Source organism: Neovison vison, chromosome 4, assembly GCF_020171115.1.
Source record: "Neovison vison isolate M4711 chromosome 4, ASM_NN_V1, whole genome shotgun sequence".
Taxonomy (NCBI): Eukaryota; Metazoa; Chordata; class Mammalia; order Carnivora; family Mustelidae; genus Neogale; species Neogale vison.
Window position 1 is genome coordinate 140,493,632 of NC_058094.1, and position 24,750 is coordinate 140,518,381.

Sequence of the window (24,750 nt, forward strand, 5' to 3'; positions counted from 1 at the left end):
ACAAAAAGGAGGTGGGAATTGAGAATGGTTGTTTTGCTTCCAAAGTAATGATTTTCAAAGCAAAGGAGTTGAATAGGAAATAAATTAACAAAAACTCTGTGTCTCTGAAAATACAAACTTCATTTCCATTTCGATCTGTGTGATTTTTCAAGCTCAGTGATCCAAGGTCAGAGGGGACTTGTATTAGCATAGACCTAGCTTTGTTAATTCACCTCTGACTAAACCTCTCAATTCCTTTTTATGATGGTGGCTTTCCAGTGACAATAAAACCAAGCTCTCATAACACCAGAAACATTTATACAGCACTTAGACAATTCCTAAATGAATTGTTCCCCCCCCCACTCCCGCCCCCGAGACCTTAAGAGATAGGTCAGGATTATTATTAACCCCATTTTGTACAGAGACAGGGTCATTTGCCTAAATGTCACCTGGTCAGCTATTGAATTGGTAACTTGATTGCTTTATTTAGAAGTAATTGTTCATTTAATACAAGTCATGTTGCATTAAAGACCATCTCTTTTTAAATGGACAGCTTCATATTTGGACTTAACTTTAGTTAGTGACCTAGAACTAATAGCATTTCAGATTTCCATAACACCAGCGTGTCCAGTTCCCAAGTTGGGACACTAATCTAGGCGATTGAAAGACCTGAGACTCCCAACACCATCTTGGGATTGACCAGGAATGGGCCACTTTACTCAGATACCACTATGGAGAGGTCTGTAATGGTAGGTTTATCCTTTCAACCCTGTTTGACTTTCTTTGCTTGTTGATTTTTTTTCTTTTCTGTGCTCATAAAGTTCCTTCTGGTTCAAAAAACCAATACAAGTAAAATTGAAAATCAGTGCTTGCATAGACAACTAAGAAGTGAAGACAGAACCTTCTTAGGATACCCCTTGTACCAGTCAGTGACAAGTATAGGGACCACAGGATGAACAGCACCAAAGCTACAACAGAGGTGTAGTTACTTTATTTTGATTCAGTTGGGTTCATTCCTTCTTCCTTCCAGAGCAGTGTTATGAAAAGACGTCAAATTGAGTTCAGTGAGCATGGCAGCTACTTAGGAAGCTGTGAGGAGAAATCAAAGTGTGGGATCTACTTGTGAGTTCAGGTCTGTGTCGAGAAGAGACTGAAAAACTTAGAGGATCGAAAAGAAAATTTTGAAAGAATGAATTAGCAACTTAGAAAACTTATAGTAAAGAAGAAGAAGAAGAAGAAGAAGAAGAAATATCTAGTCTTTATCCAAATGTTTGAAAGTTTTTCTGACTTCTCATTTTATATTTCTAGTGAGATTTGTTTGGTGCCAACAATGAAAATGCAAATTATACTTCTAATTTTTTTAAAAAAGATTTCCCTTCCTTTATATAGTAAATGTATTCATTCTTTTTACTAAATCTGATTTACTGCTTTTTTATCCCTTTGTCTACAATCTGACTTGTCATTTGTGGCATCTGCTAGGAATATGAACTACAGTTTCTGTACTAATGGGCAGTTTCATTGGACATCTAAAACACTGCTTTAAACATCAGAAGAATTTTGCACGTGACATTTATGAACGTTTTTGTACCCAAGTATACTAAATTTGTTCAGGCCAAAGTGTACATTGATAGAACAATAATTATTAGGTTTTAAACCAAGCCAGATTAAACTTTAAAATGAAGATCTTTGTAAGGCTAAATCTCAAAAAGCAATGGTAGAGACCTCTGTAAATCAGCCTGGGTTCCCAGGACCTATAAATCCTGGAGGGCTTTGGTAGTTTATAATAAAATGTAGCTAAAGCAACCTTGGGAGGTTTCTTCTGGCTCTCACATTGCTTTCTTAAGATAATTTAAGCAGAACAACAAATTGAGAGAGGTGAATTGTATAAATGACAATCTGGTGAAAAGGAGAATTGTGCAAATTATATGGGTCAAGTCCATATACCTTTTCTGAACTTTGAGAGATAGTCTGGAATGTATTATATTGTTCAGAGGTCAGATTAACCCACTACAGAGAAGCTTGATGTGTCCTACTCCTATTTTCATCCAGAATTTGGAATGTGGAAATGTCTCACTTACTTGTTGAATGATAAATCTGGATAAATTAAAATAGTGAGCCTGTGGCTAACTTGATGGTATGTAAAAGGTGTTTTTGTTATTACTTTATGCATCTGCTCTTAGCACACAGCACTATACAGATCTGAATTTCTCCACCTTCAACAGATATATATTGGCATCAATAACCATATTTTAAAGGAAGAAATGATATGTATTTGATTCTTTTTTCAAGTTCTTAAATATTAATCAAATCAGTGCACCATTTAGTTACATATCCTTTTGTAACCTATGTCTTATTGAAAGATGCCTAAGAAATCATATTTTGTGAAGTTTAATGTACTTCATTCCTTTGATTAAATAGTTCAGCAGTTTTTTTTATTCCCCAAAGTTTCTACTTTAAACAGTATTGATCAAGTGTGGACAACTTAATTTACTAGTCTTGCAAATTCTGGTGATTCTCTTTTAATCATATTCAGATTCATTAGTAGATTTTTGTAATAGAATCTTAAGAGACTACACTTTGATTTACACTAAAAAATTAAAAATTGACATGCTGTTTATACTATCTTATCTGATCACGATAAATCTTTGATATGTTAAATATTGTCTTTCATCTGAGAGCTTCAAAGACTTTCACCTATTTTTTTTAAGTTTTTAAGAGATTCTATTTTATTTCTTTGAGATAGAGAGAGAGGGAGCACGAACTGGGGGAGGGACAGAGGTAGAGGGAGAAGCAGGCTCCCTGCTGAGCATAGAGCCCAAGCCGGACTCCATCCCAGGATCCTGTGATCATGGTGCCCAACCGACTGCACCACCCAGGTGCCCTGACTTTCACTTATTTTCATAACTCTACCAGAATTCACTCATAGTCCTTTGCCCTCATTTTCAATTGGGTATTCTTAAATTGTTAAGAGTAGCTACGTCGGTATTATTTTTGTTCAGATCATTTGTCTCCCACCCCAGGCCTTGTTATAGTACATCAGTGGCTTCCAATGGCCCTTAAGACAAGAGACTGAGAGATCCACAGGGCTCTGTGTGGCCACTGAGCCTCCACCTGTTTCTCTAGCCTCGTTGGGGCCATGCCCCCCTCCCCTTTCCTCTGCTCTGCTTCAACCACACTGTCGCTGCCCAACCCACCCATCAGATCTCAGCTCAGTCATCATTCCCTTCAGAAAGACCTTGACCGGGGCGCCTGGGTGGCTCAGTGGGTTAAGCCACTGCCTTCGGCTCAGGTCATGATCTTCGGGGTCCTGGGATCGAGTCCCGCATTGGGCTCTCTGCTCAGCGGGGAGCCTGCTTCCCTCTCTCTCTCTCTGCCTGCCTCTCCATCTACTTCTGATTTCTCTCTGTCAAATAAACAAATAAAATATTAAAAAAAAAAAGACCTTGACCAAGCCAGTTCCCACCACCACACTGCTGGGAGCTCCACACCTATCTGCTTTGATGACTTTTCGATGTGAGTATTTTAGATTCGTATCTGTCTCCTGTAGTCGACTGTAAGCTCCATGAGGTCAAAGAAGAGTCTGGTTTGCTGATGTTTTCATTTCTGTTTTCTCACTGTGGTATTTCTGGTGCCCAGCATAGAGCTTGGCAAGTGACAGACGTTTAATTAATATTTGTTAAGTGTATGAGGGGATGAATAAGTAAATGCTGTCTGAGGGCAGGATTTGTTCCTCTTCTGTTCACTACTGTGTCTTCTGTGCCTAGAACAGTGCCTGGGCCATGGTCATTCTCAAGAAAAATTTGTTGATTGAATTCAAGTTATCTTGACTTTTTCAGGGATGTAGAAAGTATTGATGAAAGAGTGTAGGTTTAGGTTAATTTCTTTTCCTGCAAATATCCTATTGCATTTGTTAATTTACAGAGTTAGGAGGAAGTCTACAGTCATGTTTTTTTTCTTAATTGTGGCAAAATATATATAGCATAAAATTTACTATGTTAACCGTCTTCAAGTGTGCAGTGGTCCTAAGTCCACTGGCATTGTTACGTGATCATTAATCTCGTCCATCTCCAGAACTTTTTCATCATCCCAGACTGAAATGACTCACTAAACAGTAACTCCCCATATGGCCATACAGTTTGCTAAAACGTCTTTGTTTGCCTTAGAATCTTTTCTTCCCGGCACATTACATGGAGGCTCGGTATGTAAAATAGGCAAACCTAAAGTGCTTTTCCTTCTTGAATAGGGTGGGTGCCTCCCCTTTACCTGTTTCACTCTGTGTACCTTGTTAGTGGGAACAATGTCTAGAGACTGTTCTGGAACCAGGATGCTCAGGGAGAATAGTGTACTACCAGGGGCCACCCTGGGGAACCTCTGCACACCCACGGATGGGACCCCATCGCCCTAGTTGAAACCCAGACAGCGTCTTTGCTTCCTCCTTCTCCTCATCACCACCTCCTCTGCAGAGAGACACACACACATGTGCACACACGGGTACCCACGGGTACACAGTCACTCTCCTGAGACTGGGAGCTGCTTAAGGATTGGGATCATGTCACACTTGCCTAGATGCCCAGGGCTCTATAATATTTAGGGATGTTTTCTACTTTGTGGATGGGAAACTTACCCAGGTTTACTTTCTTCTGGGAAGCAAATCTGATGACCTCACAATGTGGTGTATTATTTCTTCTTCTTCTTCTCCTTCTTCGTCTTCATCTTCTTCTTCTTCTTCTTCTTCTTCTTTTTTAGATTTTATTTATTTATTTGAGAGATAGGGACCGAGAGAGCACAAGCAGGGAGAGGGAGAAGCAGCTCCCCGCTGAGCAGGGAGCCTAATGCGAAATTCGATCCCAGGACCCTGAGATCACAACCTGAGCCGAAGGCAGACCCTTAACCGACTGAGCCACCCAGGCACCACCCTAGAGACCTTCGTTACCACATTGCTGATCCTGTGGCCCATGCCCAGCTGCTTCAGAGCCCCCTTGGGCTACCCTAGTAAGAACGTGGATTTCTAGGTGCCATCTACACCTACTGAATCGGAGTCTCTCAAAAACTATGTTCAACCTTCCCAATGGTCTAGGTACAGTGTTATTTTATATACCATCAAGTGAATCTTCTGTACTTGTTGGGTTGGATTTAGTGACGTTTTCTCAACCACTTTTATTTAGTCATTGACAGTTTTACTAGCCTCCTTTAAGCTTTTTCTTCCCTCCGCAAAATAAATACTGCTATTTTAATTGGGTCGAATAAGATCTGTTTAATAGTTTCTGAATACTCTAATATTTTAGTGGTTTTTTTGTTCTTTGTTTGTTTGTTTGTTTTAAAGTAGACTCCATGCCCAGCGTAGAGCCTAATGTGGGACCTGAACTCACAATCCTTAGGTCAAGATCTGAGCTGAGATCAAGAGGCAAACCTCAGCCAACTGAGCCACCATGATGCCCCTGGATACACTAGTAGTTATTTTATTTTTAAAGAATTTTTAAAGAGATTTTATTTAATATTTGATAGAGAAAGAGTGAGAGAGATTGAGAGAGAGCACAAGCAGGGGGAGGGCAGAGAGAGATGGAGAATCTGACACCCCACTCATCAGCGAGCCTGATGTGGGACTCGATCCCAGGATCTGAGGTGAAGGCAGATAACAACTGACTGAGCCACCCAGGCGCCCAGGATACACTAATATTTTAAAACTAAATCTGTTTCTTTTCTATTATAGACACAGAAAAAGGACCAATGAAGGATAGATTTAACTGAAGTTTTCTGTTACATTCTGTTACATTCACCACATGCAGACCTAGCAAACCCCCAAATGGTAGAAACGTTACTGAGTTAGAATTCCTATCCAATTTAGGTAGCAGTCCAGTGCTGGTCATGTAGATCATTTGTGTGGACGGAAGGATCTCTCCCTGTCACCCTTGAGAGAACTATGTTGACAAAGGCCATGCTGAGTGACTTCCAAAATCACACGGTGTATCGGCATCCAGGAGGAGAAGAGAGATGAGGGGTAGGGAAGACGCAGACTCCTTGAACAAGTGGACAAGGAGGCTCCTTTACATCTTACGGTCTCACCTAGGTTCAAGAGGAGCTGGAAATGTAGAGCCTGGACGGGGGTGGGTCTCCTTCCCCGTGGCCACTTTGCACAACAGAGAGGGTGCATGGCACGTCCGTAGACAGCCAGCCATGATGGCACACTGGAGTTCTGGGTTTCTATTTATGGTTACGGTAGTTGCTCCTCGTAAACCGTGAAACGTACCATGGCTGTCCTGACGTGTGTGTCCAGCGGTGTGTGTGACAGCCTGATTGCCAGGGCCGGACAGACAGCAAGTAAGATGGCCTGCATCCAGCAGGCCGTAGATGAATGTCATTTGCTCACAATTGGTTGTACGCCCCAGTCTACAAGGTAGCAAATGATAATGGCACTTGAAATAGTCTTCAGCTTCTGGGGGCGGCCGGTCTTCAATCTCTTTAATTTGACTTATCAAGGGATCAATGGTTTCCCTTCTCTGGAAGGTCAAGCATGACACATTGGTTTACCTGCCAAGTTCCCATCAGAAGGGGTCCCTGACATTTAAGAGGCCCCGGAGTTGGTCCCAAGTCCCAGCAACATTACTAGTCTTGAAAGAGTTGGCTGTACTTGATGCCAAACTTGGGGCTGGACGTTAGGATCCAGTGTCGCTGGATCCCCAGCCAGTCAGGCGGTGGGGGAGGTGGCAGTCTGGGGGCCATCCCTCTCCCAGAGGTACTAGTTGAACCTGCTTTATTCTGGGCCATACTCTCTGCTTTTTGGAATGTATTTTGTTTCATAGGTTGCTGAAATGATGAGAACTGGGTTTCAAGATGGTTTTGGCTTTCTGCCCTGCCAAGCTGAATTAGGCTGCTGGATGACAGGCATGCCCAGAGAAACCAAAGAGAAATGCCAATTTTAATAGGGTTGTTTGTTTATCCTTTTCTCTCCAGTTAATAAGTATGAATGGACCCCAAATTCATTCCAAGGATCACGTCAAAGGCAGGAAGTTAAGAGAAAAAAAGAAGAGTTTGGGGGTTAGTCCAGGATTCTGATACTCGTTTTGTTAAGACCAAGATGAAAAATAAGTTTGTAAATTACTATCCTTTCATACCACTAAAAGCACAATTTCACATGCTACGTACACACGAAATAGTACAAGTGTATGAATATATTGTTAAGGTTTTCAAAACTGATGTTCTAAAAAGTATTTCTCAGCTTCTTTAAGACTGTAAACAGGAAATTAAATTGTCACAGTTGAAAACAGAATTGCCTTAAGGGGTCAAATGCTTGATATTTTAATGTAATCTGCCCATTGCCATAGCTCCAATAAAGCCAGCTTTTAGAAATCTACCTCGAAGAAACTGAAGACTAATATTAGCATTTTTAATGTCCTCACAGTTGTGCCTGACAGTATAAACCAAATGAGGTTTTGAGTGTTTTTGCTTGCTTTACTTTTTACCTCGTAGTGTTTGCAATAACAGATGTTCAATTGAATTGAATGTTATAGGTTCTCATTTTCAACCAAACCAGCCCAAAACAAAACAAAACCAAATCCTGCAAAAAAATTCATGCCAGTTAATAGTTCGATTTCCTTTGGAGCGATTACGAAATTCATTGTGTTATTTTTCCATGAGTGCCTAAGACAAGCATTCACTTTCTTGAATTATTGAATTTTTTTAATATCATCCTTATGCACCATTGAATTATCGTGTGTACCATGGCCTTTGGGTTTCTTCATATATATACATACATATATATAGGTATATATATATATAAATCTTTTTTTTTTTAACCTAGATGTTATTTATCTTTTCTGAAGGCTACTTTTAAATTACATCAGAGCTCATCTTGACCTTTTGACTTAGGACTGGTTTGGTTTAATAGGATAAGTTGATTGTATTTTGGTTAAAAAAATTTGAGTTGTTACTTTGTTATTAGAAAAATAATCTTTAGCAATGATGTATTACCCTGTTCTGTCAGAGTGATGAAAGCCCATTGACACAGTTGTCAAATCAAGAGTAATGAATGTAACGAAAATTCATTCCCTAGAAATGTTTGGGATAATTGCTGACATGGTAATACAATTAATACGTAGTCTTTTGGTGGTCTTTGCAAAGGCTTGGCATTTCAATAGTCACAAGAAAGTTAAAAATGAGGTCTTGTGCTATCAATAATATATATAAGCAAAGATAAAATAGTTTTCCCACACAATGTCTGTGGGAAACCACACCTACCCAAAATTACATGAGTGTTCTTTTCAGGGCATTTTGCCCTGAATTGAATGATACTAAAAACGATTCAAGCTTATTAAAAGAACCACCTTCCTTTGACCTCTCTTTAAAGTTCAAGTGCAATGGGGGAAGGGAGGAGGTGGAGGGATGGGGTAATGGGGGGATGGACATTGAGGAGGACATGTGTTGCAATGAGCACTGGGTGTTATAGAAGACTGATGAGTCACAGACCTGCACCCTGAAACGAATAATAATTATTATATTATATTATTATTATATATAATATATAATATTATAATTATATTATATAATTATATATTATATAATATAATTATTATATATTACTATTACATATTATTACATTATTATATTATATACATTATTATATTATATATTAATTAATTAAATTTAAATTTTTAAAAAAAGTTATGTTTGAGAACATCTTCTTCCACACCATGCCCCGCAGGATTTTCAGACCTGTGTCTTCCATGAAGCATTATTAGTAAAGGGTATGTTTGGCAGAAAGGCAGAGGAATGAGAGGGCAGGCAGTGTTGCTGACACTTGGAAACCGTGGTCCGTGGGAGGTGGTGGCACCCCCTGGGACTTTGGGGGCATCCCGCTGATAACCGCTGAGGTCCCGCATTTGCACGTGTCCTCCCTGCAGATTTCAGCCCTGTGGCCCACCCTCCTGCCTCCCCGACCTTCCTACTCTTGGCTTCCTTAGTGCTTCCCATCAGTCTGGCCACTCCTTCCATAAGCTTCCTCTTCCACTGCCCTCCCGGTAAATCTCAGTAGCACCCCCTCTCCAAGTTCATCCTGGCTTCTGTCAAAAGCCATGGGAGGAGGTAGGAGAGGCACACGTTTTTGGATTCAGGCAGAAGCGGAATTACAATCCAGATGTAATATTTGGGAGTTGTGCGAGTAAGGTCACTTACTAGACCTCTCCATGCTTTAGTTTCTGCCTCTCTGTCAAAGCAATAATGGTATTTACAGAGTGTGTCATCTGCCATGCATACACTGGGTCTGGGACTTGGTAGTAGCCCACAAATGTTCTCTTTGTCTTCCAGGTAAAACTTAGGGAGAAATTAACTCTGTTGATGTGTGTCTTGAGTTGATCCTCTTCTCAACATTTAGCTGTAGTCTCCAGCTACCTGTGATGGAAATGTTCTGTGGTAGCTCCGTAGGGATGTGGTATAGACACCGCAGACACAGTGAGGGTACCAAGAGAGTTGGGGTGAAGATTCCCTTCAGGCTTGGCTCCGCAAACTGGACCACTGTCGGTTTCTGTGGATCTTGCCACATGCAAAAACTTGTCTTAGAAGAGACTTTAAGAAGGAAGGGGCAGGGGGCACCTGTGTGGCTCAGTGGGTTAAAGCCTCTGCCTTTGGCTCAGGTCATGATCCCAGGGTCCTGGGATCAAGCCCTACATAGGGCTGTCTGCTTAGCAGGGAGCCTGCTTCCTCCTCTCTCTCTGCCTACTTGTGATCTCTGTCAAATAAGTGGATGGAATCTTTAAAAAAAAAAAAAGAAAGAAAAGAAAGAAAGGGGCAGCCTTCCCTTTTGAGTTGCAAATTTGCCTTACCTTGATTATTTGGAATTGAAAGATGGAGGTGTGTTTTGGCCAGTAACCCAGGAATGCTACATTCTGCTCTGTCTTTGAGCTTCCCAAAGGGAATACTCATAGTGGGGACATTGACAAAGCAAGACAAAATAACAACATATTATTAGCCGAGGCTTTGGTCTTGAGTTCCAGTGCAGAGCTCCATTACACCAGGCTGGAAGAGGTGACAGAATCCTGCCCCTAGAGCAAAGTTGGTTTGAATGATCTGAAGCAAAGTACTCCATTAGGCAGGGTCAGAGTCCCTGAGGCCCAAAAGAATCTCAGACATTAACACTGTAATGGTGAAGAGAAAGGCTGATCCAAGGTCCGAGTTCAGTAGCTTAGAAAGGGAAGGTGTTCTCTCACATCACCTATGGCGCTGGGCTAAGCCACCTGCCTCAGGTTCTGGGCAGAACCAGAAGCAGAGCCAAGCTGCCCCAGGGGAGGGAGATGGTGGAAAGATGGAGAGATGGGTGGGTGGAGGGGAGAAAAGAGACTGCATCCACATGCTGACCTTATCAATTTTCACCCGTAAGGTGCACTCTCGTGTTACACCTTTTTCCTCATTTATATTTATCCAGCGTATTGACAGATATATATGAAATATTCAATATGTTTGTTGGATTGAGTTATTATTGTAGACATGACTTCGGGTTCTTGCAAACTCTTTCTTACGTATCTCCAAGGAGACTTTTTTAAAAGTGGGAACTAAATGACAGGGAAAGAAAACTTTGATTACTCTAAAATTGGTTTTAATTCCAAGGAGGAATCACTAACCTTAACAACAATTTTTTTGGTCCTGATAAAGTATCATTGCATCAGATCCAATGAAAATCTATCAAGAGTGGTTTTACATGTCATTAAGATAAAGCTTTTTGCAATGTAGTACAGAAAATATTTTATAATGCACGAATAAACAAGAACATCTGAGATGATTACACATCTTTTTATTTTATTACCAGAATCACTTTGCAATTCATAGTTGTCTTAATATTTCAGTGCAGTCGGAAGATCCTGAATTGACATTTGTTTGTCTTCTCTGAAAGGTTTCTCAGAGGTCTGATAGTATGACTTCTGTTTCTGAAAATCTGAAGTCCAAAAAGCCACAAATCCTCCCTTAGAAAGTCCTGGGTGTCACTGAATTGGTTGTCTAAAAAAATGAAACCTAATGTGCTCAGCGGCAATTGTCCCATTCCCCGTCCATGCTGTCCTTTTCTGGCTAATTCTCAGCTGGAATATTTGCAAAGGAAACATTCAGGCTGAGAAGCCGGGAGTTGTCGCAGCTCAGGCTCTGGAGCTGCCATAGCTGAACCTTTGTCGTGGCCCCGGGGGCGGGCGGCGGGGGGCTCCTCTCCTCTTGGCTGCTCTTGCCATCTCTTTAGGACCCTCATTGAGAACTTGGGGCCTTCTGAACAAAGTCAAAAGAATTCCTACTCTACTAAATGAAACACTTTAAGAATAACAACAGAAATAATGAGCCCACAGTAAGGACGAATTTTAGCCACATCGTACATACGCATTACCAAAAAACCCTCTATCTCCCACACTGTAAAGAGGGAACAGACATGTCGCTTTCAGCTGGGTTGCATGAGGGGGATGGCCACCAGAGTATTAGCCAAATCTCTGTTGTCACTTTTTTTTAAAAAATAAAGACTATTTATTTATTTATTTATTAGAGCAAGAGAGAGCACAAGAGGGGGGAGGATCAGCGGAAAAAGCAGGCTCCCCGCTGATCTGGGAGCCCTATGCGGGACTCGATCCAGGGACTCCGGGATCATGACTTGAGCCAAAGGCAGTTGCCCAGCCAACTGAGCCACCCAGGTGCCCGTCTGTTGTCACTATTGATTGAAACCAGCAGAGATGTGTTTTGGCAAATCTATTCATAATTTGTCTTTCCTTACAGGGCCCCCCTGGTAATTGTGTTTCCCATCAGGGAGTCGGATGGAAGTTAATGTATTGACAGTCTGCTATGATTGATGACGAATGTCTTGTTAACATTTCCCCCACTCTTTGACCCGCAGGGCAATGCGTCTTAGACATCTGGTTTAAAGAATTAAAAGGACAACTTCTTCGTACAGGAAGAACTTCTTCAAAGGTAGGGGTCTGTCTTCTGAAAAGGTTTACCTTAGTAAAGAAGGGAATTATACCATAAAATGACATGATTATATATTATTATTGCCATAATTAATACTTTTCAATCCAGAAAGTAAAGATGGGGAGTAGGAATGAAAGATGGGGAGTAGGAATATGTGTGCAAAAACATTAATCATACTGCTTGTCAAAGGGGACGGATGGGTGAACACACAACAAAGAAAACCAGCCCTTCGTGTCCTTCCGTAGTAATGAGATTTTTGTCTTACTAAATCATGAATCATAAAGTTCAGAAAATAGCAGAGTGAAGGCATTGCCAGTAAACAATATGTTTCTGAAGGAATTAAAGATTGAAAATGATAAGGAGTCATTTACAAGAAAAGAGTTTTCTTTTTGATTCCATCAGGTATCAGAAAATCTCCCAAGAATATACTTACCCATACATAATTTTTGTTGTCTCACAGTGAAGTCCAAATAATACAAAAGTCTGTTGGGAAAGTTTAAATATTACTTTGATATGTGCTTTCTGCTTTGTAAATCAAATGCCCCCACCCCCACTGCCCACCCCTTTCCCGTTTATGTCACTTAGAATGATCAGCTCTAGAATGGACTCCGCCAGGCCTGTGAGGCCTTCTGAAAAGCCAGCTATTATACTATTGAACTTGATGAAGAATATCTTCCTCGGAGATCTGGAACATAGTTCAGAGACCTCTATCTCATAAGGGAGGTATGAGAGCATGATTGTTTGGACATTCAGTCCTCTACCCTCCTAGGTTCTATTTAGCAAATAAGCTCTCAATAGATTTTAATTATGAAAAGAATACTGTCTGCAAGATTTGGAGGTAGGAAAATCTTGCAAGCATGTTGTCTCTTGTCCTTGAGAAATGCTAAAATTAATCCATTCAGATGTCCTTTTCTGCTGAAGAGGAAATGATTCATGCCTCAGTTGAATTTGCTTCTTTTGTGCTCTATTAAAACTGATTTCATATAACTAATTATTATGGTGCTTCAAAATACCTCCCAGAAATCCCCAAAGCAGTAGCCTGGAAACTAAGAACGTTGCTTTGTAAATCAAGTAGCACACATTTTGTTCCGCTCTGAAGAGTTCTTGAAAAGTGAACATTAGTAAAGACTAACAAAATGGCTGAGTTAAGTAGTCGAGACCAATACCAAGGAGACTTCATTTTCTATAAATGGGTCTTTTACTAGAAAGCTCTCTTCGTTAATGTAAAGTGATTTACTTTCGACCTACCTATACGCGCCTCCTCCAACAAGTGTGCTTAATTCATAAAATAAGGAAGGGTAAGACCCCGCCAATCCCACAGGGACACGAAGTCTGGATGTCCCAAGTTGTTGGGAATTGGGATGTTAACCGTAATGGTGTTCAGTAAAACTGGCCAACGATAAATCATTCATATACTCTATTGTGACAAGTCCTTCTGGAGGTAATATACTGTGTGATACCTAGGAGAGATGGAAAGGCAGCAAGAGCAGGAGCTTATTTGAAGTGGTGGTTTCTAGTAAAAGGGGAAGATCCACAAAGACGAGGCAGGGGGAGGGACCACCAGGGAGGAGTGTGTGGGGTCCTTGGAGGGTGGCGGGGGTAGAGCTCTGTAAAGGCCCACTTTCAGGGACACTCTCCCACGGTTGTTCGGGACGTTTTCCTGGCTGGTTGCACTGTTCTCCTCTTTCCTTCATTGAGAGTTATTTTACTTAAAATCTCTATCTTCCAGAGGCAGAAGTGAAAAGGTTCAATTCTACCTTTCTCAGTACATTCTTCTTGTGGATTGTTTTGGCTGGTCTTTTGTTGAATGACTAAACTGAGCTTCGAGTGGTTGGGCTCTCTTAGAGCCACTGAAATATCTCATTTTATCCTTGTGAATGATTTAATCTGGTGGAAACTAAATCCTGAGTGTCTTCCCTTGGTTCTTGCCCCCCGCCCTCCCGTCCCTGAAACAAAGGCGCCCTGAAACTTCCCCAAATTCTGAAGCCCTCTTGTATTCAGAATGTCCCCAGGCTATTCAAGAGTTCAGCCCCTGACATTAGAATGAGAAAGTTTTTTTGTAGCTACTTGTAGTTTTCAGTAGTGTTTCCCACGTTCACTAGTGTGCTGTGGTATCCACAAGTGTGAATGCCCAGAACTGCGGTTTTCCTTCTCTCTGGAAAGCTCTACCGCTGCGGATTGATATCCAGTCATGGATACAAACCACATTCCCCTTCATCATTAACACAATTGTGTAAATTATTGCCAAGGAAAAGAATTCTCCCCATCTGTTCTACCTGGCTTGAAAACCTTGGGTGAACATGCAGGACAGCTAATGGCGGAATTTCCAGAAGCAACCAGAGTTGGGGGGCGGGGAAGGGGTGCCCCTCAAATCACTCTGTATAAATGATTTTCTAGAGCTCTGGCTGCACTTGCTTGAGTTTTGTCCTGGTTGTAACCATAATAAGTCAGAAGAAGAATCCTGCCCTGCTATACCTGTGTGTGTGTGTGTGTGTGTGTGTGTGTGTGTGTGTTGTGTTAGTCACCATGCAGTACGTCATTAGTTTTTGGTGTAGTGTTCCATGATTCATTGTTTATGCAGAACAACACCCTGCGTTCTGTGTAATACGTGCCCTCCCTAATACCCATGACCAGGCTCACCCATCAACCACCCCCCTCCTCTCTAAAACCCTCAGTTTGTTTCCCAAAGTCCATAGTCTCTCATGGTTCATCTCCCCCTCTGATTTTCCCCCCTTCACTTTTCCTTTCCTTCTCCTAGTGTCCTCTAAGTTATTCCTTATGTTCTCCCAAGTAAGTAAAATCATATGATAATTGACTTTCTCTGCCTGACTTATTTCACTCAGCATAATCTCCTCCAGTCCCATCCATGTTGATGCAGAAGTTGGGTATTCATCCTTTCTGATGGCTGAGTAATAGTCCATTGTGTATATGGACCACATCTTCTTTATCCATTCGTCTGTTGAAGGGCATCTTGGTTCTTTCCACAGTTTCTGCCCTGCTGTACCTTAGGGCACATTCCCATTTGGTAAGCGATGTAAAAAGGAAAACCTGAGAGGTTATTGGAGTTATTTAATGATTATTTTTTGATTGATGATCCAAAAGATGTTCTTCCCCTTAGACTCACAGCCCTAACTTTTAAAAAATTATGTATACAAAGTAGGAGAATGCTATTGATATTTTGAGTAAATAATAATAGAAATGATAACAGTAAAATGATTTTTTCTTATAATTAAGTTGATTTGTAAATGTGAATCCATTTTTTATGACAAAATGCAAAGGGACTACAGTTTTCAAGACTGTTTAACAGTAAGGAGATCTATCAAAATTTGTCCTACAGGATCACTGTAGACCTGAGAAGTTTTATCTCACATTACCGGGCACCAGATAAATCTAGAAGACACATCATCCGCAAAAGGAATACTCACCTCACAAAATGAGAGCACATGAGTAAGAAGCTTCCCAGGGAAGCCTGGGACTGATAGAAACCAGGACAGGCAACTAAAACGAAGCAAAAGATATTCGCCGCTTTATGGCTCTATACCGGTCAGAATTGATTAGGTGTTTGGTCAGCTAGAAAACCAGAACGATCTTTTCTTGTACTTAATGCCTTCCTCCCTCTTCACCCTGATGTGTGCTGAGGGGGAGCTCCGGATTTCAATGCAGTGCCCACAGCTCTTGATTCATTGGCCCACTTGGATGGTCCCTCCATTGTGATCGCGGCTAACTCCGGCAGAAAATGAGGGCTCAGCCCCGAACCCCAGGGAGCGAGAACGTTCTGTTCTTCCATCCCAGTGTTGTCTGCGACTTCCCTGTTGCCCTTTGGAGCCTGAGCAAAGCTCTGTGACCTGTGGTCAGATGGGAGCATATTAAATGTCCCATGTAGGGCGGCTGAATTACAATGCATTCCTGCTGTTGATCTCCAAGTTACTCTGGCCTCTGTGACTGAGGGACCTTTATTGATTAAGTTATTTCTGCCCCTTGCATCCTGGTCTCATAATTCTTAGGAGATGCCACCATTTTTCTCTGGAAACCCACCCCAGTCCTCTCTCACTCTTCCCACTGTTCAGCCCGAGAGCTGTCTCCGAGGCTCAGAAAGACACCTGAAAAAGGACCACGGCATCCTCTCCTGGGAGGTTGCGGGAGGGGTGAGATCGCGCAAGGGCGGCAGAGTGGTGAGAAATGTCGCAGCATGTTTCGGTGGCCGTGACTGTCCGTGCTGCGCTGGTCGTCAGAAGAAGGAACACGCACACGTCGTGTGTTCCTCCACTCCCCTCCCACGGTGGTCCGGTGGGAAGAAAGATGTGCTTTGGAGCCCAAAGGAGAAAATCACCCCAGGAGCTCTCATACAGGAAACTTGTCGCGACTTAGCATTTCTATGCCAGAGGGTTGATGCCGTGACCTTTGCAAAGGGATCTTTGGAAATACTGAATCAGTATTTCTGGATCAGTATTTGTTCTCCCTGATGTACTTTTGGCTTAGTTTAAGTTGTTTATTTTTATTTTTTTTAATTTTTTTTTATTTTTTATAAACATATAATATATTTTTATCCCCAGGGGTACAGGTCTGTGAATCGCCAGGTTTACACATTTTTATTTTTTTTTTAAGATTTTATTATTTATTTGAGAGAGAGGGAGGGTGAGAGAGACCATGAAAGGGGAGAAGGTCACAGGGAGAAGCAGACTCCCTGCAGAGCTGGGAGCCCGATGCAGGACTTGATCCCAGGACTCCGGGATCATGACCTGAGCCGAAGGCAGTGGCCTAACCAACTGAGCCGCCCAGGTGCCCTAAAATATTTAAAACACTTCGTTTTAAATGTTTAGGGTGGTGGGCTATGGACTTTAACTTGAGAGCTCCCTGAAATCATCAGAACTGGACCACTCCGGAGGAGGACACTGTCCTGTGACCCTTGTTTCCAGCAAGTGCAACCCTGACCGAGATAACCCCACCCCGAGAGGAAACATATGGAGAAGGAAAATCAGAAATGGTATCCCTTACGCATTCAGACTTAGGATATTGACGTTCAGCAGTCTAATGACCAAAATTCATGTTTCTTGAACTCTGTAGGCCACAATATACTGGGTCAGATTATACCGGAAAGCCCTAAGTGTTCGGGTGCACAAAGATAGAGATGTGTGCCTGGGTTCTGTGGGTGCTGTAGCCGACCCCTTCCTTCCAGCATCTGGACATTTCATCCCTGGCTGCCTTCGGAGGGAGTCAGATCCTGACAGGAGGGTTATCTGGGGAGCTACCCAGGGGGAAAATGAAGCCCAGTGTGGAGCAGGAGGCCAGGCCCAGGCCCCTGCTGGTGACGCAGTATGCTGCTGTCACGTCTGACTGCATACACAAACAGATGCTTGGACTTCCTCTTCTTCTTCTTCTTCTTTTTTTTTTTTTTTTTTTTTTTTGCTTCGCTTTGTTTTGTTTTGTTTTATTTTGCCTTTCACGACAGCATCTGTTTTGTGAGGCAAAGGAAAAAAAATCCCATGGAAGACTGCGAGTTTTCATATCTGCAGAAGGCATTTCTACAGCTTTTGTCAAACTTAGCGGCTCTGTAAAGCGTCTTTGTCTCTGGTTGACTGTTGCAGAAAGCAAGTCCATAAACTAGCACGCATACAGGAGAGAATGATTTCTATTGAAAGAGTCGAGTAGGATATGGGGCATGGGGCTGGTCCTGAAAAGGGTTTTGTTTCTTGCAGCACGGTGGAAATCCACATTCATATCGCTGCTCCCGCGTTCGTTAGCATGCACGGTTAAACAATGGGGCATGCCAGCCGACGTGGCAGTGTTGATTAATGCATTCCTCGAATGTGTTGATTAATGTGTTCCTGCAATGCCTCCTAAGCCCCAGCCTGCACCTGAGGTGTGCAGCACAGGCCTCCCCGCTGGCTGCTGCGGCGCTCCCGCGAGCCCATTTGCGCCCAGGTTTTCCGTGTGTATATTTCACACCCATGCCATTCTGAATAAAACCACAGATCTAGCCGACTTTTTGCAGAAACACTGACCTCTCCCAAAAGTGTCCTACCCTATAATCTAGCCTGAGACACCATCAACTCTGAAGTTCACAGAAGGAGTGCTCTTCTAGCTGAACAAATGTTGGGTGCCCTCTGTCTGTCCCACGGATGATTCCACCCTGATTTTCATTTTTGTTGTTCTCAAAGTTTTTGTAAAGAGGAAAAGCTGAAAATACTCACAGAGTGCAGTTCTCCCTTGAGTAATCCAGGAAGACAGATGCAAATGGACAGACCATTAGACACGTGGTGCACTTGGCACCTTAGTTGGAAACCCACTCTTCCCGGGGACGGGGATTCCCATCGGTACAGCGAGGCTAATTCCCTTTCCAGGCGGCTTCATTCAAGATTGTGACTTCGCTCACTTATTATGGATTCCCAACCAACTACTAATTCTTTTTGTAGAAATTGTTTCTGGAAAGCCTCATCTTGGTGAGGTTCTGCCTGGTTCGGAAAAGATGAGCTTGTAACATTTTTTGTTTGTTTAGTATCTTTCACTTGTTATTTGAGACATAAGAATTCTACTGCTACTTTAAAATTTTTCTGACCCTAGAATTCTCAGCAAGATGACAAAAACTGATGGGAAAGCCAGGTTCTCAAATGATGAGAGAATGTCTGAATGTAGGTGGAATGGCTCAGTGGTGTTGCCCACTACCTTGAGGCTTTTTATATGAAGCATTTTAACAGAGGAAGCTGTCAGTGTTACTGAAAAAAACTACTTTCAACTTTGGGAAAAGCAAAGTGAACAGATTTATGCTGAACAAGTGGGGACTTTTATGTATTAGAGAATTACCATATGAAACTATTACACACAGAAGTGGCGAAGTCACCTGTATTAATCCCGTTTAATTATTGGCATGAAATTAATGGCAAAGGATGACATTCTGATATTTTCAGGAATAAGACTTGAGGGAAAATTCTTTATTCCATTTACTTTGGCGGTTCACAGAACACATGACTTCTATTATTTGCTTCATAACCTCTAACCCCAAATTACGGTGTTTTAAAAATATTTAGTTATACATCTGTCTCACAAGGAACACTTGTCAAAAATGAAAAAGTAAAATGTGGGCTCACTTTCTTGGCGCTGGTAGACATAAACTTCTCTTTTGTAGCTCAAGCTACACAGAATATGTGTTTAAATCCTTATAATGATGTGGAAGACATTCTTAGGAAAACCAATCTACTTGATGTTTAGAGAATCTTTAATTATATGTTTAAAAGAGAAATACACCGAAATAACCAGGAGGACTTCACATATGTGATTAGACATGCATTTTCTTAGTGAGCTTGAATTCTACAAGAATTGAGGGGGGAGACAAAGAGATGCAGCGAACATGATTAATCCGTTTTTCTGCAAAGCTTTTGGTACTGTACTGAATAAAAGCTTTGCTGACAGAAGCTGTTAGCCTGGTGAAAGATAGGCCGTAGGAACAGGTTATGAAAGGAGAGACTGGAAAGCAGAGAACATTCCACATGGAAAAGGAGAGCAGGGGAAATGGTTTCTGCAAGTCTGTATTTATTTTGTTGTCAATAAGCACAGAGAGCATGTAGTTAACATAGTTTGCTAAATGACTTTGCTCCTGGGGGGGGTGGGGGAGAAAGAAAGAAAACCAAAAAAAAAAACAAACAACAACAACAAAAAAAACCCACATAAACCAAAAAAAAAAAAAAGGCACAAAACAAAACTGAGAAAACAATTTGACAAATATAACTAGACAAAACTACTGCATTTGTATTATTCAAATGACCTAGAAAATATGTCTAATTTCCAAGTGTCCTGTCCTGTAAAATATTTCTCTGTTATTTAACATTTCCCTGTTTTAGAGAACACAATGACAGATATGCTTTAGTATTAAAAGAAAAAAAAAAGTCTTCAAATTGATTTGTTGTGCAAAATAACAAATCATTTGGCTGGTATATATTTTTGAAGGCTCTTAAAAGCTTTCTTGCTGTAGAGGGGTAGGAAAAAAGGAAGTATGTCTTAGACAGCCTTTCACACTATCACAGGTACTTAGTTCAGAAGTCATCCCCAGGAAAAACTTTCTCCTTAATTTTCTCTCCAGGTCTTCAAATGTATTGCTGATGGTTGTTGCTAACTCCGAGCTGCTTTATGATAAATTGATACACACTTTCATTTTTCTGAAAACAAGCCTTTGAACACTAGTCTTTTTCTTCTGTAGAGCAGCCCACAAGTTCAATAAGAAAGTAGATTTCAAATATTTCCATTATAATGGACTTGCTGATTCTGTACAAATTATTATTATTGTTTTTAAAGATTTTATTTGAGAGAGAGAACACAAGCAGGGGGAGTGGCAGGCAAAGGGAGAAGCAGGCTCCCTGCTGAGCAGAGATCCTGATGTGGGACTCGATCCCAGGACCCTGGGATCATGACCTGGGCCGAAGGCGGATGCTTAACTGACTGAGCCACCCAGGTACTTCTGTCCAAATTATTTTTATCACTGAAATGTAGCTGCCTTGTTCCACTAGTGCTCAAGTAGACATGGAAGGGCATGGAAAGAGGGAACAATTCAAAGACTTTCTTTTATAAGACACATTCCCCTCAGCCGAGAGTCAAGCATTGTTTTTCACAAGTAGAATGTTCAGTAACCACCGAATGATCTATGAGACCATGGCCAATATCTGATCCTAGAATCTCACCACTTAATTGAGAATAAATCAAAGTTTATTCTGGACTTATTTGGGTTTCCTTAATACAAATAAAATATTACCTACAAGACCTACAAATAGTGCTGACCATCTCCATTCACAAACATCGTTGATTGCTTTTTATATGTAGGGAATCATGAGAGGTTCTGAGAATGCAGCCTGCCTTCTACACTATGGCCCTTGCCCTTCAATGACTCTTTAGTTATATAAAAAAAATCAGTCGTTCACATGCACATCAAAGGAAAGCACAGAGTAGCATTATTGACTGTTAAACGTACAGGCTGAAAGTGCTTGGGGATGTCGAAGGAGCAGTGACCACTAGATAGAGACTGACAAAGATTTACAGTTGATTTGAACTTCAACTGATCCTTGAAGGTGGAATGGTTCTGAAGCTAGTTCAGAAATTTTTTAAATAAAAAAAAAGAACAGAAATTCCAGAGGTTGCGGGGACACCTGGGTGGCACAGTCCATTGAGTATTCCACTCCTGGTTTTGGCTCAGGTCCGTGATTCAAGGTCTGTTCAGGTTGTGATCAGGGTCCAGAGATGAGACCCACCACACATTGCGTGCTCAGTGGGAAGTCTGCTTGCTCTTCTCCCTCTGCCCTTCCCTTTGCATGCTTCTCTCAAATAAATCTTTAAAAAAAAGGAAAAGAAAAGAACAAAAAGAAAAGGAAGGCAATTCTGGAGGGGAAAATGGCCAAGTCTTGAGTAGGGGAGGGAGATAAGTGTGGTATTTGAATGGCAAAAGAAAAAAAATGGATAAGCAAATTTAGAGCAGAAGGTAGGCCTAAGTAAGAAGCAGTTGAAAGTGACTTAGGAGAGGTTTTTGTTCCTTCTTTCTTTCTTTAATGAATGACTAAACATTTGTTCATTCATTCCTTCATGAATGAGCTAATATGTTTCAGACATCAAAGGGAGGTGGGCAAGTTATACATGGAATGTATCGAACACAGTAATAGCAGCATGGTGTCATTAGCCCCCCAAAAGTAAAAATAATAACAGTGTGTGTGTGTGTGTGTGTGTGCACGTGCGTGTGTGTGTGTGCCTATAAAAGTGTAATGGTGATACAGAAGCAAATGTGACTGTTCTGCAGGGGGGCAGCAGGAAAAACCCAGAGGAGGAACACTGAGGATGAGTAAGCATCTTGCAGGCAGAGGTGGAGAAGGAGGTCCCAGCTGTGAGCAGAGTACAGTAGATCCCCTTGAAGGCTTGCAGTTGATGCCCTCATGTATGACTGAAGGAGAAGTCAGAGGTGCTGTGAAGGCGCTTTGGAGACTGCTCTCTGGGCCAGGAGCTTGGGATAGGTTATGGGATTCCACATAAGAATTCTGAGTAAGGGCATCACGTGATGAGATCTGAGTTTGGAACAAATACCCTGGTAACCTGCATACCTGGGTGAAATTGCAGTCGCTAAGCAGGAGAGCCTGACTCAGGGTCCTCGCAGAGAGCCTGCAGAGAGACAGTTGACGGCAGACGGAATGGACCCATATTCCGATTAGGAATGAGAAATGAGAAAAGCAAGCCCTGACCACTGGCTTGAGACACTGGGTGGTTGGTGGTTCTCCTGAGTGGACTAGAAGGGGCAGAAGGGCTGCTTTGGGGAAGAAGATAGGGTTTTGTCATGAATATGCCAAGTCTGAAATATGTCAGGTTATGACTGTACCGTACGGAGTTTGAATTACATTCAGTTATGAACCCATTATGGTCTTGAGTGAGAAGTGATGTCTGCCCAACCGTTGTTTTGAGAAAGTTCATCTGGCATCAGTATTTTAGGAAAATTTCATGAAGCACCATTAAAGATGAAGAAAGCACATAGGCAGTTAGTGCGGTGGGTGGGTGGGGACAGAGACCCCAGAATGTGGAGAGAGGCTTCAAGAATGGCAAGCAGACATGCCAGGCAGGGGTCAGCCATCTGCAGCTGGAGAAGAGCAGAGCCTTGCCTTTCATAGTCATGTTTAAACCCAGCCAAGAGTTTGTCCCATTGTTCCCTGAACACAATCTCTGTAGAGACATCTCTGCCTGGGGTGAGTTTCATCTCTGTAACTCAGGGATCCGGGTTGGCGATGGTGATAAGCATCCCAGGTTGTCCTGAGAATCCATACACATATTTGAAGGAGGTAGGTTTCCCATGGCCCACGTGCGAGAAGAATCAATGCCATTAATCACGTCCAAGAGAAGAACTGGCTGTAGAAACCAAAAGGTCAAAAACTCTTATTAACCAGAAGACCTAGAATGTACACAATTCAGACTGAAATGACTTTCTCAGAGAGTGATCTGAACAAAGAAAATTTTGCCAAGGGCAAAACTGAAGGAAAACAGTACATAGCATTCCCCAGGGTCACTGGAAACATTTTTTTGAAGCAATAACATGGGACAATATGTCATTATTACTAAGCAGACCCATTTGTGTCCAGCACAAGGGGGAAAAGAGCTGCATTGTTTCTGTGCCCGTCATGTTCGTGGCGGTGGTTTTGTCTGGTCCATGGTCACTGTTTGGAAAGGGAGGTCACTTAGACACATGCCAAAGGACTGAAGTGGTATTTCCACGAAACATTTCCATTTTAATAATTCTTTCGTATTTGTAGATGAAAAACGGCTTAACCCTAGGGCATATGCTAAGATGAATCACAAAGCTCAGAAATTTTGTCCTGAAGTGATGAGTTGGCTGCAGAGGGAATTCACATGTACTTATGGACAAATTCTGGCATCATTAATGCCTCAAACCATAATTTTAAATGCCCAAATCATAATTTATATTCATAAATTTTTTATTTGGAGCTCCTGGGTAATCAAAACTCTTACCACTGGCCATTCATCTCCTCTCCCATCAATCACATGGAGAAGAACTGCAGTTTTTAAACAATAGAAAAATTACCAAAATTTCCTTTCATTTATTTATTTATTTATTTTAGCACTATCTTATTAGCTTGTATCTGACCAATTTATTTCTCACGTAGATAGGATAAGCAGAGAAAGTCCCCACATCTGACATGGTACTCCTTTCGATTATTCCAGAATCGTGGCATGAGAGAGGAAGCAGTTATGTGGTTCATGCACTCGGGGTCGGCAGGGGGGTGTCCCCCAGCCTGCTTCCTTCTGCAGCTCTACACATTCATGTTAAGTCTTGTGGCTAATGGCCCCCAGCTGCCTGGTACCAGTTCCTTATCAGTTCCTGTTCTGGAAGTCATATTGGTAGTCCATGCGGGCCTTGGAACCTATTTTCTGGAAAATTAATACTTTTAACTATTTCTGTAAATTTTATGGAAAAACCCTTCTGATTTGTTTTCCACATATTACTTGCATTGTTTTCAGTCTGGCTGGCCTATAACATGCTTTGGCATCTATAATGAAATTACTTTATCTTCAGCCAGTAATTCGCTTCCTGGTAAAAGGAATGGGAAATGTTTTGTTAGGATATACAAGAGCACTGATTTTAAATTGTTCAGATTATATAGAATTCTTTGCAAGTGATGTCAGAGAGTCCATTACAATTTCAATTCATTTTTTAAATCAAAATTGGGGCTTTATCTTCTCAGCATTATAGAGCTGTGCCTTGTATACCCCTTCATTGTAACTAATGTTTTGCCTCTATTTATAGAATATAGAGAATCTTCAACAGTTTCCTTTTTTATTGTTGTAAATAATTATTTTTAAGGAGAGTTTTGACTGAAATCTAGTTCTATTGAAATATATTTTCAAAGTAAAATTTGTTCCCTGAATAAAATGTAAAAGTAAAACAGAATTTGTTATTTATTTATTTATTTATTTTTAAAGATTTTATTTATTTATTTGACAGAGAAAGCAAGAGAGCACAAGCAGGTCGAACAGCAGAGGGAGAGGGAGAAGCAGGCTCCCCACTGAGCAGGGAGCCCAGTGCAGGGCTCAATCCCAGGACCCTGGGATCATGACCTGAGCCAAAGGCAGATGCCTAATGACTGAGCCACCCGGGCGCCCCAAAACAGAATTTGTTTTTTAAAGAGGAGTTTCTATTGCTGAGTTGACAGTGTTATATTTTGGCCGAAAGTATTAGAATGCAAAGACATTTCTTTTTCATGCTTGAGCGTCTCTTAACTCCTGAAGCCATTTAGTGCTGCGCAATCAGCACCATCATTTCAATTCTACAATAAATTATGAAAGAAAATGAAAACCCTGAGTGGTAAAGCC

At 41.6% G+C, this 24,750-nt stretch overlaps 1 protein-coding gene across 14 annotated transcripts in view; it reads left to right on the forward strand.

Annotated features, from left to right (window-relative positions):
* Positions 1–24,750, forward strand: part of NRCAM (neuronal cell adhesion molecule) — a 268,258-nt gene that overhangs the window by 120,076 nt on the left and 123,432 nt on the right. For all 14 annotated transcript variants that reach the window (XM_044245786.1, XM_044245788.1, XM_044245792.1 and 11 more), the window contains exon 3: positions 11,834–11,907. The gene's annotated coding sequence lies outside the window, so the exon portion shown is untranslated. The remainder of the gene's footprint in view (positions 1–11,833; positions 11,908–24,750) is intronic.